An 18,218-nucleotide genomic window follows, 5' to 3' on the forward strand; every position below is an offset into this window, starting at 1 on the left:
GAAGGTGGTCGAGGGCGGTTATTGGGGCGCTCGGCTCTAGACGGGCTCAGGCCTCCAGGAGCAGAGTGATGAAGTGTTTCCCCAGCACTCGAGGGTCCCCCAGCCCTGCTGCCGTGGCCGGCTGTGCGGAGGGCGCTTTCGTTAGTCACAGCTACAGTTAGTTCATGGATTGAACTCTTTGCTCCGGTTAGATGCTGCGGCCCCGGGGCGCAGCTCTCAGGGGGCCGTGAGGTGCCAGACGACAGTGGCCATGTCAGCGCTGCACGTGCGATTCGGGAGCTGGGCTGTGGTGCAGGAGCTCAGGGAGTTCAAATAGGTCTGAGATGTTGGGCTTTCCTTAGCAGCAAGAAAAAATGTTTTTCTTTTCCTAGTCAAAAATTCGAGTGAAAGGAGTGTTTTCTGAGGGGGGCTGCCCGTGAGCCGCAAAGGGGGCTGCCCTGGAGCTAGAGAGACGGAGGGCCGCTGGCTGAGTCGCTGCTGTGGAAACCTCCGGTTGCTGCGGCGCGCGAAGGGGCAGCACTGCTGCAGCTGAAAGCTGGCCCGTGTTTAGAGCTGTTCAGATGTTGGCTCCTGCCAAGCTTGTGGCCTCGCCTCTCTAGACTAGAGTTCATCACCGAGGCGGGAAGGTAACCAGCGACGGTTTGAAAAGACAAGCACAGCGCAGCGGCGCGCGTGTCCGTGAGGAGGCTGCGAAGCGACGCGGCCAACAGCCGGGTCTGCCGCTTCTCTTGTGTCGAAACCGAAAGGTCCAGCGAGGCGCTCGACCGTGCCAGCCCTGGAGCAGCAAGTGGGGAAAATAAACATTGCCATTACACTAAATTTGTTATAGTCAAGATTTGCTCTCCATTTCCACGATTTGAAAGAGACCCCCTTGACTCATAACTGCTCGCTCCAAAATGCGCGTGCCAGTGTACCCCAGCCGTACAGGGACTGTTTTGCTTGTGCGGTGCTCGGGGGAAAGCTGCTTTTAAGGGAAGGAGCCATGGCTTCACCATACGATCTCTAACACAAGGCATTGCTATTAATGAGGAACTTGAAGCCATGCCACGAGGCAAATCACAGATAGTACCTTACGCTCTGAGAAGGTTGATTTTTATTTATTTATTTATCTATTTACTATTTTTAAGCATTTCTTTTTAAACCATGAATTGGAAGTTTTATCTAAACAAGACTGGCCAGAATGTCCTGTTTTCCCCACACCTAGCTGTTGACGAATAAAGACCAGCCAGGAGAAAAATGACTTTGCGGGGGGGGAATGGACAATGGAGAGTGGCATTCTTGGTAGTGCCAGGGACTAGTACGATCAGAGAACCTAGATGATAAATGCCTTAAAAATAATGACTGCAAGCTCGTATCAGGTGTAACGGTGAAGCAGTACGAAGCCTGTAGGGAGAGAGAATATGGTCAGGGTTACCCAAGTAACAAAGCTTTAATGCCAGAAATGAGGAGGCTGCAGTAGGTATTGGGCCATGAAGACCTAGGTAGCAGTCAATAATGTGGGTATCAAAGTAAAAAAAAAAAAAAAGGTTTTAGTGATTACTCCAAAGAAGGCAGCAGGTTTTGCCATGATCTGATACAAGGGTCCAGAACAGCGGTTCTGAACCTTTTTCAGTTGACGTACCTCTTGGTCTCAGAGTGAGACTTCACGTACCCCCTTTCAATGGGAAATTAATTTTTATGTCAAACTAAGTGTACTTATGTATTATAAAAACAGCAAGATACTCATACAATAATTTCTTCATTTTAAACAAGCTTTATTTATTCCATGCACATAAAAAGTTGTGCAAAAAAACACCACTTGGTGTCAAATGGCAAAACATGCCCAAACTTAATTAGTGCAAACAGTGCTGCTGCTTACTATCAACCAACATTTTAATTCTAGGCGACATTTTCAAGACAGCCACATGCACATCATGTTCAGCTTTCAGTTTGTTCCTCGCTTTGGTTTTTGCAAAAAGCACTGAAAATCCCGACTCGCAGAGATGGGTTGCAACAAACAGAGCTAGAACTTGATAAGCTCGCTTGGTCCGAGTGGGATATGCCTCCCCAAGCCTGCACCAGAATCGATCCAATTTCATTGATTCAAAATCGATATTAAGTTTCTGATTATTGTGCAAATCAACTAGCTCATCTTTTGCCAGGTTGGCATCACTAATTTGTTCGAGAGAAGCGGCAAAGAGGCTCCTTACCCAAATGTCAGCTACCAGAATAGTCGGGAAAATTCCTTCTGTGGTGACTTCCAGATTTTCAAGATGCGTAATAATACTCTTGGGGCGTAGGTTGTATTCGTGTTGGTCTTCGTTCCATCCAGAAAGAGCACACGCCAATTGCTGAAACTTCCTCAGCCTGACAAGGGGTTTTTGAACCCAAAAGCTTGCTTAAAATTTTTTTTCCAACTATTTAAGTAGGCCTAACAAAAAATCAGATTCACCCAAAGAACCTTGTCTCCCTAATAATACTCTCATGAACTCTTGGTTCGCCTGGATGCACTGGATCTAAAGTGATTTCAGCAAAGAGAGGAAAATGGGCGAAGTTACTGGAATTCCCTCTTCTTCCCCAGAGAGCCAACTTCTCTTGAAAGGATTTGACTTTTTTGTCCTGCTAGATAGTCACTTCTTCACCTTGGACTGAAATGTTCAATGAGTTTGGACTGAAATGTTCAATGAGTTTAGAATTCTGAACACATCTGCGAGGTATGCCAAACAACCCACAAAGTTTGGACCGATGAAACACTGAAGCAGAATTGATCCATTTTCATGCAGAAACATTTCAATTAAATCTCTAAGTTCAAAAACTCTTGTCAGAACTTTTTGTCTGGATAACCAGCGTACTTCTGTGTGAAGCAGAAGTACGGTATGTTCAGACTCAACCTCTTTCTTTACACAGCGCTTTGAACATGCAGTGTTTCAATGCCCATGTTCTGATCAAGTTGACGGCCTGGATGACAACATCGAACACATCTTTGAAGTAAGAGGGAGGAGAATGCAATGACTAGAGATCACATTTGGATTCACCTTTTTGACGAGAGCGGTGAACTGTGAATATTTCCCCATCATAGCAGGAGCAACCTCAGTACAAATAGCTCCTACAAGGTCCTAGGAAAGGCTGGAAAAAAGGAAAAAATTCATTCATCGTAGCCATAATGTCTGCTGCCTTCGTTGTTTCTTTCAGCAGTTCACAAAAGAGAAATTCTTCTTTGACATGATTCTCACACGCATATCAAGCAAAAACGAGAAGTTGTGTGCAATTTGAGACATCAGTTGATTCATCCAACTGCAAGCCAATTTTACCAGACTTTCCTTGACTTGCTCCACTGCTTATTTGCGTATGTCTTCTGACACGTCCTTGATTCGGTCGTGAATGGTGTTGTATGGGGGATCTGTGCTATTTTTAGTTGTGCATCTTTACCAGGCATCAGCTTGGCCATTTCCATGGCACGGCTTCACCAGGGTCTCTGTGATGGTATGCAGCTTTTTTTTCTGTGACCATCCTTAATGCCACATGATAACTTGCCTCCAGCGCTGGCTTCTGGGGAGTAAATCCACGATCAAAGAGTGTGCTTGTTTCAAGTTGTGATTGCTTGATTTTTAATAAAGCTTTTGGGTCTTTAGTATTTTCAAAGTGAACAGTCTGAAGGTGCTCTTTAAGTTTAGATGGCTTCATATATCCATTGCAAAGTACCTTTTGAGTGAAGGAAGCATTGTGGCTTTTGTAAATCATCTTTATCCAGCATGAATGTAAAGCCAAACTGCACATGCAAATCCTAGTAATAAAGTAAAAAACCCTTAAAATATACATCATAGGTTGGTAATAATGTAAAATTGAACATTGGTACTTACCAAAATGAAAGGAAAAAGCAGATGTATACTGTTACTTGTGTGGAACCGCCATGTGCATAAAAAAAGACATAAAAAACTCAAATGCAATCACAACAACTTTGAACGCACAACTATGTTCAAAGACTTGACTACACGACTGAGTGACAGGTGTTTGGAGCAATGCTTCTGGTGCAAGGTTGAGGCATGGAGCAGGAACAGGAGATCTGGTTTCCGTGCGCATGTGCATTTTAACGACACTAAAGCCCCAGCAATTTCAAATTGTCAAGTCATTTTTTAGGTCCTTCGACCTGTGTTAGACAGTGTATGAAATATATCTCACGTACTCCCGATGAGGCTTTGTGTACCCCCTGGGGGTACATGGAGCCCGGTTCAGGACCGCTGGTCTAGAACTTGATTCTCAATCGGGGGCCGCAGCAAACCCACTTCACAAGAAAAAACTAGAGGTTTCAAATGGGGATCTAGTATTAAAAACAGCTCTGCCCTGTCTGTGGCGATTGATCTTTCTGAGCTCTTCACAACAGAAAAATTATTCTTTCTCACTTCCCCCAGGACTGCACAGTGCTGGTCCGCAGGGGTGGTGGGGGCCCAAACCCCTGGACAGCCTCGGTGGGGCCAGAAGATAACAGCAGATATCAGGTGTTTGTGGCTTTGAATTTGCCTCACTTGACCTTCACAAGGTCCCCTCACAGTCCAGCACCTCCCGCTCCTGGAGACAGGCCCAGAAAAGAGCCTCTGTGGCAGAGGGTGCTGGTGGCAGGGAAGCTGCAGGGGCTGGGCCGTGGGAGAAGGAGCTGGGGCTAGAGGTGGCCCAGAGGGCTGGTGTGGCCTGAGCTGAGGCTGGGGGGTCAGGGCTGGGGTTGGACTGCTTGTGGGGAGCAAGGGGATGTCCTCCCCACAGCCTCCAGGAGCCCCCCTCACCTGCCCCAACCTGGTTCTGGGGCACCTGGCACTGGGCACCAGGGGCCCTGACTCTATCCCTGCTGCCCGCCCCATCCCTGCCCCAAGCAGTCTTGGGGGAGCAGGGCCAGGAAGAGCAGGGCCCTGACTAGGGTGGTCATGGTGTTGTCTCCAAAGGACAGTGTGAGTTCGTGCCTGGTGTGCTTTTGCCAATAAACACACAGGGGTGGAGGATCCAACTTAATCTTTATTGTTTCAAGTCTGCGCAGAGAGGGGTGCTTGGCGATCGTTCGCAAAACAAGCACACCCGTTACTACCTTTGGGTACCTTTTATACATATGTTCGCAAGTGTATCGCTTGGTGATTGGTTACAAGCCACTGACATAAGATGTTCTCTACTGAGCATATCCCTATACCTATGTTTTAGCCATGTGTCTCATTTACATACATGTATGTTTCATTAACATACTTCTGCTCTGCCCAGGGGTGTGATTTTTAGCATTATAATGAGACCTTTCTCTGAACTTCTTGCTATCTTGCAGGTGTCAGGGAGACATCCTGCTGGAGTCAGGGAGGCATTCCAGGAATCCTCCGCATCCCACATGCTGTGCTCTGCAAGCATCCTATACCACTCCCCTCCCAGCACCAGCAAGTTGCCTCAAATATTCAGCTAGATATAGTTTGCAAAAGCTAGATATACCATAAAAAAGATTACATAAAAAATTACATCAATGGTGCTGCAGGAGGGGAGCCCAGAGCCCAGCATGGAAGCTCAGCTCCTGGTGCTGTGGTCCCCAGCACACCAGGGCAGGTCCTGGTGTGCAGATTCGAGCAGGATCGAATTGGGATTTGCATAGAGGTAGTGTGTCAGGGGAGGCTGGGACAGATTAGAGGGCATGTGCACTCCTCTGTCCCTGGCCAGGCCTCCCTGTCTCTGCTGGGGAAGCCTGGGCAAGCTCTTTAGGCTTCACCATTGTTGTACAAATGGCTAGTTTCGTGCCCCTGGAGGCTTGTCCAATCCACCCCAGGAGAGAGTCACACACAGGCTAGGTCCAATTTCAGATTTATTTGTTTGCAAACAGACCGACCCAGGAGTTGAGCCACTCAGATTAGGGTCGACAACAAACTGGGTCTGAAACGTCTTTTTATAGCCAAGGTAAACAATAGATTTCAACGTATCGTGTAATTATTGGCAGACTTAGCATTACGTCTTGCATCGTATGTCTAGCAGTTATATGTTCTATGACGGTTTACATACATGTCTCATTTACATCTTAAATCCCCTCCCAGGGGTAGTTCTTAAGCTCCTCGCGGTCATCCTTCGGTCAGGGTCTGGTCTCTCCACCTCAGCATCTTCCCTGCCCCTCTTCTCTTATCTCTCGTAAGGAGTTATTTATCGCATCTGTTCCTGGCTCTGTCTGCAGAAGTTTTTGTGCTACTCGTAAATCTATCATTAACATATATGCCTTAGCAAAAGCAATTATGAAAATATGCAGAAGCAATTATAAAAGCAGGAAAATATAGATTATGCTATATTTTTACCACACTATCACACCCCTTTGAATGCGAGCATTGTTTGTGGTATATGATATGTACCTTCAAGGGGCCAATAGTGGGACCACCCAGTCTCTCCCTGTGATGCCCTGCAGGTGCGGTTTGTGGTGGTGGGGAGTTATAGTTCTCCCTGCATGATGTGAGCATGTGAGTTGATGAATCCTGTTCCTAATCAAGATAAAGCTGTCTACCACTCCACCGGTGTAGTGCGCAGGTTTGTTATTACCCTGAAATAGAATAGTTTTCTGATAGCATACTGTTAGGTTTACAATAATTTGGATTATTAAGAAGTATTAGCTTTACAGCTGAATACAAGGCATAAACCTGTGGCCTAGCAATGCAGCTGACCACAAGGCAGAATGATAGCTAGGCCTTTGCTTGTGTCAAGTAATTATTTTAACTGCACCAAGCATTTTCTGAGTTAAAAAGTGAATCTGTGTCTGTGTGCTAAAAAATAAATCAGCTACAGCAAGAAGTAAGATAAGACAAAGAAACCATTGTTTTGAGCTTACTGGTTGCGTCCTTGAGAAGTATCTTCTACTGTGTAAGGTTTTGCTAACATATTATAATGTTACTGTTACTTAACTTTTAGCTTTTAAAAGTGCTAGTTCAGCTTAATAGAAATATGCTGTTACAAAGATTTGTAGAGCACCGCCTCAAGTATTGCTTTTTGTTAACCATATAGTCTTGCTTTGTTGTAAGAAGTATAAAAGATCACCTCACCCTTGAGGGGGGGCCATTTTGCCTTTTGCTGGCTTTATGGTCTTTGCTCGAGCAAATAAACAGCTGTCTTTCTTTACCCGCGTTGTCTGTCAATCAAATTACAGCTAAACAATGAACCTTAGGGAGGTTTCTCCCACCACAATTTGGCGACCCAGATGGGACCCGTCTAGCTTGATGCCTTTGGAGACCTCCATCCCCCGACACCCCAGCGCGCACCAGGTGAGTTCACCTATTGGGTTAGTCTCGGGAGGTGGACGGTCCCCTCAGGACCAATAAGGCGGGATCCTCAAGTCGGGTAAAGGAACGGTACCGGCGAGTATCTCAGGTCAGGTATGTTTTTGGTTTCTATCTGGTTTCTGGTTTTCTAGTTTTACCTCTAGAGGTCTCTGGAAGCAGTCTTTGAGGGTATCTGTCTGCTGATTTAAACGCTGATAGAGCCAGCAGCCTCGCCGAAAGGTGAAAGACACGGATATAAGGTAGAAATGCTGTTATAACGGCCAATGACTAGGGTCTCGGACTCAAGATGCCCCTCGTCACGGAGAAAGCCAGTGGGGTCCGAGAACACCGGTTGTTGTACGTGGACGAAACAGCTTCTAGGCAGGTAGGACTTAGGGAAATAAAACTGCTTGTTCTTGGATATAATCATGGGTTCTGGTTTAGGGAAAGTTATTCCTGATTTACCCCTTGATTTTATGATTAAGAATTGGAAACATTTGGAGGGACGGGCGGAACTGTCCAAGTCTCGTATGGTAGAACTCTGTTTAACTAATTGGACGTCTTATACGTCCCAGTTAGATTTGGGAAGACAATGGCCAGAAAATGGATCATTTGACCTAAATCGCCTGGCTGCCTTACAAAAGATCTTGGAGGACCTCTGCCCTGGCCAAATTAGTTATTGGTATTTATGGGACAACGTTGCTAGCAAGCAATTAAAACCTTTAGCTTCCCAGACCCCTGCACCTTTTCCAAATCTGTTAGCTCCCCTTCTATATCCAAAACCTGCTGCACCACCGTCATATTCAGAAGATGATTACAGACCCATGCCTAGGCCCCCTAACCTACCATTGATACCACCCCAAATGTTTGAAACCCAAAACATTGCCCCTGGGCCGGCCGAGGAACTGGGAAGTCTTCGGGAGGCATCACCTCAATTGTCTCTCTCGGAATCCCCGAGTCCCGGATCTGGAGAGGGATCCAGAGATCCCTCTCCAGATTCCAGGTCCACTCCGATTTCAAATCGCACTCATCAAAAATTGTCTAAGCCTGCACTTCAGTTACCTCTAAGAGAATACCCTGTGCCTGGCGAGGGTGGAGAAGTTATCAATCACTGGACACATGCTCTGTTCTCCACCACAGACCTCTTAAACTGGCAAGAAAACACCCCCAGGCTCAGAGATGATCCCGAAGTAGTTCTAAGGCGCTTCAAAACCATTTTCATGACTCATAACCCCTCCTGGTCAGATGTCATGCAGCTTCTCGAAAGCCTCTTAACTATGGGCGAGAAAACTCAAGTACTACGCCATGCTGACCAATTTCTAGCCAATCAGCCCCATGAAAACCACCCCATGCCTAATGGCGTGCCCAGGCAAAATCCGAATTGGAATTACAATCAGGAAAGGGGGCAAAATTCAATACAAATGCTGAAAGACAGCATTTTAGAAGGATTAAAGAAAGCAGGAGATAAAACTACAAACTGGTCCAAAGTGACAGCTACTGTTCAGGGTCCGGAAGAACACCCTTCAAACTATTTTGAAAAACTCTGTAAAGCTATACGTCAGTATGGAAACATGGACCCCGAGATACCTGCCACTTTGCCTGTGTTAAAACTTGTGTTCATAAGTCAGGCTAGCGAAAATATTAGAAAAAAGCTTCAACATAACACTGAGGGTGTTGAGGGCAAATCCATGGCAAAAATCTTAGCCATTGCTACTAAAACTTTTAATGGAAGGGAAGAAAAAAAAAAGAAAGAAAAACAAAAGGAAGACCAGTCCAACATTCGCATGTTGGCAGCAGTAATACAGCCCACAAATGCCTATAGAACCAATCTGCCCCGTGGCCCGAGGCCCTTTGTGCCTAGGTCACCGGGCCGTACCTACCAACTGTATGGGCCCAACGTATGTCATTACTGAAAACAGGAAGAACACTGGAAAAGAGAGTGCAAGTTAAAACCAAAAAGATCCCCAAGTGATAACCCTGAAAATCAAAAATTCAAGAACCCTCAGTTCACTACTGTTACCCCAGATCTTGCTCAAAACCAATGTAACGACTGACGTGATGAGGGAGATTCTACATGCCACTTTCTGCAACTATTCTCTGTCCAACCTAAAGAAGTCAACCTAAACTGCAGTGCTCAAGATCCCCTAATACCCTTAAAGATAGGAGAACACGTCTACGAGTGCCTGCTAGACACAGGGGCAACTTTTTCCAGTATTTCCAAAGAACATCTTTCACCAAGTGAAAAACAAGTCACTGTTATGGGAATTGAGGGAAAACCCTTCCGTTGCTCATTTTCTCAACCCACAAATGTAAAAATTGGCCCCCTCTCAGCAGAACACTCTTTTCTTCTAGCAACTGGCCCTGTTAACCTTCTTGAACGGGATCTTCTTTGCAAACTACAAGCCACCATACAGTGCTCACCCAACGGAATTATTCTAACATTTCCGTCTTCCCTGGTCCCAATAATAGCCACAGTGCTTGCAGTTACAGAAAACTCGAGCTTGCAGTCTCTTCCCCTTGTTCTAAAAGAAAGGGTACCCCCAGAGCTTTGGGGCCTCACCTCCAGCTCGGTGGAACTCCTAAAATCTGCAGATCCTGTCAAAATTCTAATTCGTACCAATCTTGAGCCACCTAAAGTACCCCAGTATCCTTTGAAAGCAGAAGCTATTGAGGAACTCAAGCCTTTAATTAAAGATTTTTCTAAACAAGGAATTTTAATTCCCTGTCAGTCCCCCTGTAACACACCTATACTTCCAGTAAAGAAACCCAAGCCTGGTCCAGACGGGAAACCTATGTATCGTCTGGTTCAAAATCTCAGACAAATTAATAAGTATGTCATTCCTCGACACCCGGTCGTTCCTAACCCCAATACTATTTTAACTGCAATACCCCCTGACACTGCTTTTTATACCGTAATAAACCTCTGTTCTGCTTTCTTCAGCATCCCCATCCACCCTGAATCCCAATATCTTTTTGCCTTCACCTGGGGTTCTTCTCAACTAACCTGGACAAGGTTACCCCAAGGATATGTAGAATCTCCCAGCATTTTTTCTCAAATTCTTCACAAAGATTTGCAAGATGTTACTTTTCCTAACTCCTCATCCCTTCTAATATACGTGGATGATTTACTCTTATGCTCTGCCTCATCAGAAGCATGTATTCAAGACACCATCATTTTACTCACTGCACTAGCCGCCAAAGGCCACAAGGTGTCACCAAGTAAGCTTCAGTTTTGTAAATCCACAGTTAAATACTTGGGCCACATTTTGGAGCCTGGCCAAAGACGCCTGAGTGATGACAGAATCCAAACTATCCTAAATATTCCCAAGCCTATAACAAAGCGTCAAGTTCGGGGTCTGCTGGGAATGGTGGGGTTCTGTCGCTCCTGGATTCCAGCCTTCGGAGAGTTCACCAAACCACTTATACAGCTTACCACAAAAGAGGCAGAAGAGCCAGTCTTTTGGGATCATGAAGCCGCCCGCAGCTTCAGTAATATAAAATCTGCTTTAACTTCTGCCCCTGCCCTAGGGCTACCAGATTATCAAAAACCTTTCACGCTCTTTGTCCATGAGCAACTAGGAGTAGCCTCTGGGGTACTTACTCAACCCTTAGGCAACACCCAACGCCCGGTAGCTTACTTCTCTGCACAATTAAATCCAGTGGCAAAGGGGGGAGTAGGCTGCCTTCGCACAGTGGCAGCAGCTGCAACCATAGTCGAGAAAGCCCAGGAATTAGTCCTCGGATATCCCCTTATCCTAAAGGCTCCACATGCAGTAGCCCTCCTTCTCCTCCAGAAAAATACTCAACATTTTTCTCATCAGAGAATGAACAAGTATGAAACCACACTTTTAATGGCTACAAACCTGGTCATAGAGAGATGCAATACCCTGAATCCGGCTACTCTATTACCTCTACCCAGCGACGGGGAACCAGACTCCCACGATTGCCTTCAAGTTGCAGCATTTTCAGACAAACCCAGGGTAGATCTCAGTGACTTACCCTTAGACAACCCTGACTTGATTTTTTTTGTAGATGGCTCTTCAAAATTAGTAAATGGAGTTAGAAAAACGGGTTATGCAGTAGTAATTCCATTTGAAGTACTTGAAGCTGAACCACTGCCTGGGCAGTTGAGCTCGCAGGCAGCTGAACTTACTGCCCTTACACGAGCTTGTCAATTAGCATCGGGCCACTCTGTAAATATTTTGACTGATTCTAAGTATGCCTTTGGAATCTGTCATGCCACTGGACAATTGTGGAAACAGAGGGGATTTATGACAGCTTCTGCAACTAAAATATCAAATGCTAAACAAGTCAATGATCTCCTACAAGCTATAATGTTGCCAAAAGCCATAGCTGTAATGCATTGCCCAGCCCATACCAAAAAGGGAGATCAAGTCTCAAAAGGCAATGCCCTGGCCGATGCTGCAGCTCAAACAGCAGCCTTACAGCCACTATCCGCCCTAGCATTCCAAGCTCAAATTCCTCAGTCAAAGGCATATTTGGGAATATTGCTAGAGCCAAAAATGTACGAGTCTGCACCACCTTTAGAACAACAGAGATGGAAAGCGGCAGGAGCCACCTGTGAAAAAGACGGAATATGGTGATTGCCAGATGAAAGGATAGTGCTACCTAAAGCAGCCCTTAGACCCTATCTGCAACAACTCCATCAAAGCGAGCATTTAGGTTGTGAAAAACTTGCCACTATCACTAACAGGCTGTTCTACGCACCCAGAGTCTACCAGGAAGCAAAAAGGCTTTTAGAACACTGCAGTATATGCAAAAGGTTTAATATCAAGGGAGAAAAATCAGGACCCCCTGGGGCCCGCCCCTGGGCTTATACTCCCTTTGAAAGACTACAAATAGATTTTGCTGATATGCCTAAAGACAATGGGTACAAAAACCTCCTAGTAATTGTTGACCAACTCACGGGGTGGGTAGAAGCTTTCCCCACCAGAAGAGCTACAGCACAACAAGTAGTAAAAATACTCCTTAATGAAATTATACCCAGGTTTGGTCCTCCACGTATCATTGAAAGCGATCAAGGATCGCATTTTACTGCTGACATAAACAAAACACTGGCCAGCTGCCTAGGAATAGAATGGAAATTCCATACCCCTTGGCACCCAGAAAGCTCAGGACAAGTAGAGAAAATGAATCAGACCCTGAAACAAAAAATTGGAAAGCTATGTGCTGAGAGCAGGTTAAAATGGACTAAGATTCTCCCACTGGCCCTTATGTCCATCAGAACGACCCCCAGGAGAAAACTAAAGCTCAGCCCTTACGAGCTGCTGTTTGGACACCCTGTTCCCCAACATTTCCCCTTACTACCGGCTCACACTTCTTCTCTTTTAGGCGATGAAGGACTCACCTCTTATATTTTATCTCTACAGTCTCAGTTAAAATCTCTCCATAGGTATGCTGCTTTAAGCCAACCCCTCCCTGCCGATGTCCCAGCACATCGCATCCAGCCTGGAGACTGGGTGTATGTAAAAACTTGAAAACGGTCTCCCCTTGAACCTAAGTGGCAAGGACCGTATCAAGTCCTCCTCACCTCCCACACCACCATAAAAGTAGCAGAGAAGGACAACTGGATTCATTATACTCATACAAAGAAGACAGAAGTTTCACCAGAGCTCAGGATCGGCTCCAACGTGAGCTTCCCTGACCTGGAAAAGGGGAAGCCAGAAGAAGACGACTGCGGACTTTGTGGGAGCACCGCGCGCCCACCTGACCGCGACAAGGGTGAGCCAGAAGCAGACGAAAAAATAAAAACAAACACCTCCTGGACCTGCAGCCCGTTAGATAATATAAAACTCAAACTAACCAAGGTCCACTAATGAACTGTCACCCTTTTGGGGTCCTGCCCAGCCCAGAGAGCACCGAACTCCAAGTACTGCATCCTCTAGACACTTTTGAATCAGCTGAAACCGAGCACTTTGAGACTGTAACATGTCCCAGAAGATCAGTTATTGGAGCTGCAGGGTTGTGCATACTGTTTGTGCTGATTTTTGTTATAATATGGTTTTTATAACTATGTTATTTCTAATCTTTCTCTTTGCTGGAGAAATAAGTCTCTCACAGGGGTCGGCTATAGCTGCCAGTTGCTGCAGATGTGCTAATCCTGGTGCCTGAGGTTTTCCTGTCTGGATAAGCGATTCAATCGAACTCTCTGATATAGATGGGAAGGTCAACATTGCCCGTTGGTATCCTCCCTCACATTGCTGTAGTTCAGCAGAAGTTTGGGTATTTACTTATGGAACAGAATATTGTGTAAAGCTCAGCCACCCAGTTTTCAGACAATTTGCAGAGTCTCCTCAGGCTAAGACTACTCTTAAACCTAATGTTGCCCACATCTCTGATAATAATATGTACCTCCAATACGTTGAGAGAGCTGCTAAAGCAGAAATCCAAAGTGATTGTTGGGTGTGCAGTCATTTTCCTCTCCACACTCAAGGAGAAATTCCTATGACTCCTTGGGCCCCATCGAGTCACTTTTAAATCCTTCTAATAACCAAGCTTGGGACCAAAGTCAGCAGGAGTTCCTTTTAGTAAAGCCTGTTGTTGGAGATTGGTGTTTCTATGTAAACTGCTCAGTATCAAACTGCATTAATTTAGGCACAAGCATATGTCACCACTATTATACTAGTTCAAGTGGAGGAGACTGGCGTAATAATAACACAGCAACTCCTACCTATTGCAGCTCTTACAATGATTTCTACAGCAGCAAAAATTTAACCAAGGGCACTAATCCTATCTGCACCCCCATCTCCTCTTTAAATAATACCTTGTGGTATTGTTTGTACACTGACACCTCCCGGGGACAATGCTTCTTCAATGGAACTGCAAATCCTTCCTTTAAATCAAAGGGTGAACGCGGGGTGCTAGGATTAGGAAACGGGGGCCGAATACCTCCTAAGTATTCAAACCTCACTGCTTTAAAAGGACAATACTGGGTCTGTGGCTCCCATGCCTACCATAAAATCCCTGCCAAAGGAAAAGGTATCTGCTGTCCGGCAATGCTAAAACCCTCTACGTCCTTCGCCACGCACCTTCCACAGGGCAGGTGGTGAAACAAGAGGGATTTGCAAGAAAGCCGTGATATAGTAGATAAATATAAAAAAACTCCGCTTACCGAAGGAGTGTTAGTCGGATATTCTTTAGCAGGTATACTCCCAGGAGTAGGCACTGCTTGTCTTGGAAGATTTACACTACGCCTGCAAGCTGTGATAGAAATCATGGCTCATGAATTCAGTGAAGGTCACAAGGAACCCTTGAAGGCCGTTGCTGCCTTGGCTGACACCCAAGAAGAACTCCAACAAATGGTAATTCAAAACCGCATAGCCCTTGATTTTCTCCTCACAGCTCAAGAGGGAGCTTGCACAGTTATCGGACCAGAATGTTGCGTTTGGGTTAACAGTTCTTTTACAATAGTACAAACCCACCTCAATGATGCAGCTGTCCATATCCAAAAAGCCGAAGATATAGCAAAAATCCCCAAAGATACATCTCTTAGTTGGCTCACAAATTGGTTGCCTTCCCTTACAGGATGGCTTAGACCTTCTGTATTAAGCTTAATTGGAATTGTTATAACTATAATCTGCCTGTTGTGCTGTTTTCAGTGTCTATGCTCTCTTGAACAACAGTTTATGCAAAGGCAAGTAAAAATGTATGGTCAGTTTGTACAAATATCCAGCATCAATCATCAAAACCTAACCCCACAAGAAGTTGAATACCTAAAAATGTGTTCCAAAATTTCCTCTGGAAAATTGGAACAAAGTGGGGATTGTAGTGCGCAGGTTTGTTATTACCCTGAAATAGAATAGTTTTCTGATAGCATACTGTTAGGTTTACAATAATTTGGATTATTAAGAAGTATTAGCTTTACAGCTGAATACAAGGCATGACCTGTGGCCTAGCAATGCAGCTGACCACAAGGCAGAATGATAGCTAGGCCTTTGCTTGTGTCAAGTAATTATTTTAACTGCACCAAGCATTTTCTGAGTTAAAAAGTGAATCTGTGTCTGTGTGCTAAAAAATAAATCAGCTACAGCAAGAAGTAAGATAAGACAAAGAAACCATTGTTTTGAGCTTACTGGTTGCGTCCTTGAGAAGTATCTTCTACTGTGTAAGGTTTTGCTAACATATTATAATGTTACTGTTACTTAACTTTTAGCTTTTAAAAGTGCTAGTTCAGCTTAATAGAAATATGCTGTTACAAAGATTTGTAGAGCACCGCCCAAGTATTGCTTTTTGTTAACCATATAGTCTTGCTTTGTTGTAAGAAGTATAAAAGATCGCCTCACCCTTGAGGGGGGGCCATTTTGCCTTTTGCTGGCTTTATGGTCTTTGCTTGAGCAAATAAACAGCTGTCTTTCTTTACCCGCGTTGTCTGTCAATCAAATTACAGCTAAACAACAAACCTTAGGGAGGTTTCTCCCACCACACCGGTCTCTGCTGAATGGTGACTGGAGGACAGGGCCCCAAAGGCGCGGAGGTCTGAGCGAGTCCCCCGTCCCTGGGACCCGGTGGCTTACAGCAAACACTGTACGGTGTCACAAGTGACCCGTCTCTTGGTCTAGTCACAGGCATCCTGATTAAGGGGGTTGCAGCGTTCATTCAAAGAAAAAAATGGAGCATTTCAAACTTCCACCAGCATCCTCCTTCACTGGAAATCTTGGAGAGATTGGAGGAGGTGGGAACAGAGGCTTTGATTACACCTTGCAGTCACAGAGGCTGCGGAAGAGGCAGAGGATTATAAAATTGCAGTCATGCTTCACTGCACTGGGGATAAAGCCCTAGAAGTTGACACCAACATGCAAGGGGTGTTTGCAGACCCTAATAACAAAACCCTTCCTGACGTGCTTGCAGAATTCAAAAAGTACTGCGAACCCAGGAAAAACCCTGTCTTTGAAAGGTAGCAGTTCTGGCTGATTTTGTAAGGGAGCTCAGAAGCAGAGCACAGCATTGTGAATTTGCACTTGCTGAGGATGTTGTGCTGCAGGACAAAATTGTCTTCAGCATAACTGCCTGCAACCTGAAAGAAAGGCTTTAGGAAAATCCCTCCCTCACCCTAGCACAGCCTGTGGATATCTGCAGAGCAAAGGCTCTCACAAGTGCTCAGGCCCGAGTTATGTCTGCAGAAGCAAGCCTGCATACAGGGGAGCAAAAGCCAAGCTGCCAGAGCACTTTGCAAAGCAAAGCAAGCCATCAGCGAAGCTTGCTCCACAGCTGAGCAATGAAGCTAACAAAGGCAGAGTCTGCAGAAGGTGTGGAAGCACACACAAGCCTGGGTCCTGCCCAGCTTTTGGAGAAACTTGTTACAATTGCTCGGGAGCGAACCACTTTGCTAAAATGTGCAAATGAAACGGAGAGGGTCCAAAATCTGCAAAAGGAGCCAGTACCCTATATATGGTCCCAATGGCTGCAAGGCAGCTTTCACAGACCTTTCATAGCCAGAATGCCTGGTATAGCACAGTCATGATCCCTGGCTTGCCAGTTGCTTTGAAGTGAGATCCTGGAGCAGAAGCAAACACTCACCCAGCAGATGTAGATCCACCTGTCACCCAGAGGAACCTGATGCCACCACACCAACTAAGAGTGGACGTGTGGTGAGATTGCCTGTGAAGAACAAGGACCATAATGGGATAGAGGTAAAGGCTAGAGCCCACTGGTGAGCCAAGTGCTAGCAACCTCTGGCTCCAGGATCCTGAAACCTTCCCAGTGTGGAAATAAGTTTAACCAGGCCTCTTACTTGACTAAGAAGAGAGAGAAAGAGAAGAAAAAAGGTGCTGATGCTATGTGTTTTAACATGTTCTAAGATAAGGAGAAACCTTCATGCCTTGTTTTGTCTGTGTGCAGATGTTAACCTCCTCCTTTCCGCCGAACCAGAAGCTGAGAACTGTTCCCAAAACATAGTGTTTTTTTCTAAATAAGTAAACTGCTTACGTGCGACAAACGAATGATCAACATCTTTCTGTTTCTCCCCAGGTTGCTTTGTCTGAACCCTGCATCTTTTCTCGCTGTCTAAAGTATAAATACACTTGTAAATTTGTAGAGGTCAGAGTTCCTTTGAGAACTCTCCCTGTAATCACTTGTATAGTTTTAAATAAACCTAGATGGCTCTGCCAAGTCTAATACAACCACAACGCGAAGTTTGATTTCTTCCACACCAGTTAAAGTAGCGCCTGATGAACATCCAAGTAGCTAAGAGGGAGCTGCCCGAGTAAAGGACGGGGATGTGGTATATGGGAGGTCCCTTGAAGGGGCCAGCAGTGGGATGTCCCAGTCTCTCCCCGTGATGCCCTGCAGTTGCGGTTTGTGCTGGTGGGTAGTTGTAGTTCTCCCTGCAAGCTGTGAGCTTGTGAGTTGCTGAATCCTGTTCCTAATAAAGATCAAGCTGTTTGCCACCCCCCGGTCTCAGCCAAATGGTGACTCGTGGACAGACCCCAAAGGCATGGAGGTCTGAGTGAGTGCCTCATCCCTGGGACCCATGCCATAGAGCAAGCACTATCGCTGGGCCCATCCCTGGCACTTGGGCTCATGTGAGGAGCCCACAAGTGTCCTGTTGGCGATTCGGTTGTGCCACAACTATGAGCATGCCCGTCCCTGCTCCCCCTTCCTCATGTGGAGTAACAGAGCCCAGGGAGTGTCCCCCTGAGCTGCACGAGTTCGCCCCGTCCCCTTGCTGGTGGCGGGGGTGAGTGTGGGGCAAGAGGACCATCAGGAAAGTCCACTCCTAGTGACCGCACCGTGCTGGGGAGCTGAGCTGTATCTGAGCAGGGGCAAGAGGAATGGGAGCTATTTCTCTCTGACAGAAGCAGGGGTGGAGGGTTCGGAGGCCATTGTAACTCTGGATTTGCAGATGGGTCTGAGGCTGAGCTGGGCTCTGTGTTCCCAGCCCCACCCCACCGGGCAGTGATCAGAGCGGGCTACTGTTTAACCAGGACCCCCTGCACCAGGGCGCTCACTGCTGTGACCCTCCAGCCAGGG

General features: G+C 46.0%; 1 long non-coding RNA gene across 1 annotated transcript; it reads left to right on the plus strand.

Annotated features, from left to right (window-relative positions):
- Positions 1 to 7,143: 7,143 nt before the first annotated feature.
- LOC132246482 (uncharacterized) lies at positions 7,144 to 15,608 on the plus strand. The gene is made up of 2 exons (XR_009457805.1): positions 7,144 to 7,232; positions 12,643 to 15,608. It is a non-coding gene; the product is annotated as an uncharacterized LOC132246482 (long non-coding RNA).
- The last annotated feature ends 2,610 nt before the right edge of the window (positions 15,609 to 18,218 follow it).

The sequence above is a fragment of the Alligator mississippiensis genome, chromosome 16 (genome assembly GCF_030867095.1).
Source record: "Alligator mississippiensis isolate rAllMis1 chromosome 16, rAllMis1, whole genome shotgun sequence".
Taxonomy (NCBI): Eukaryota; Metazoa; Chordata; order Crocodylia; family Alligatoridae; genus Alligator; species Alligator mississippiensis.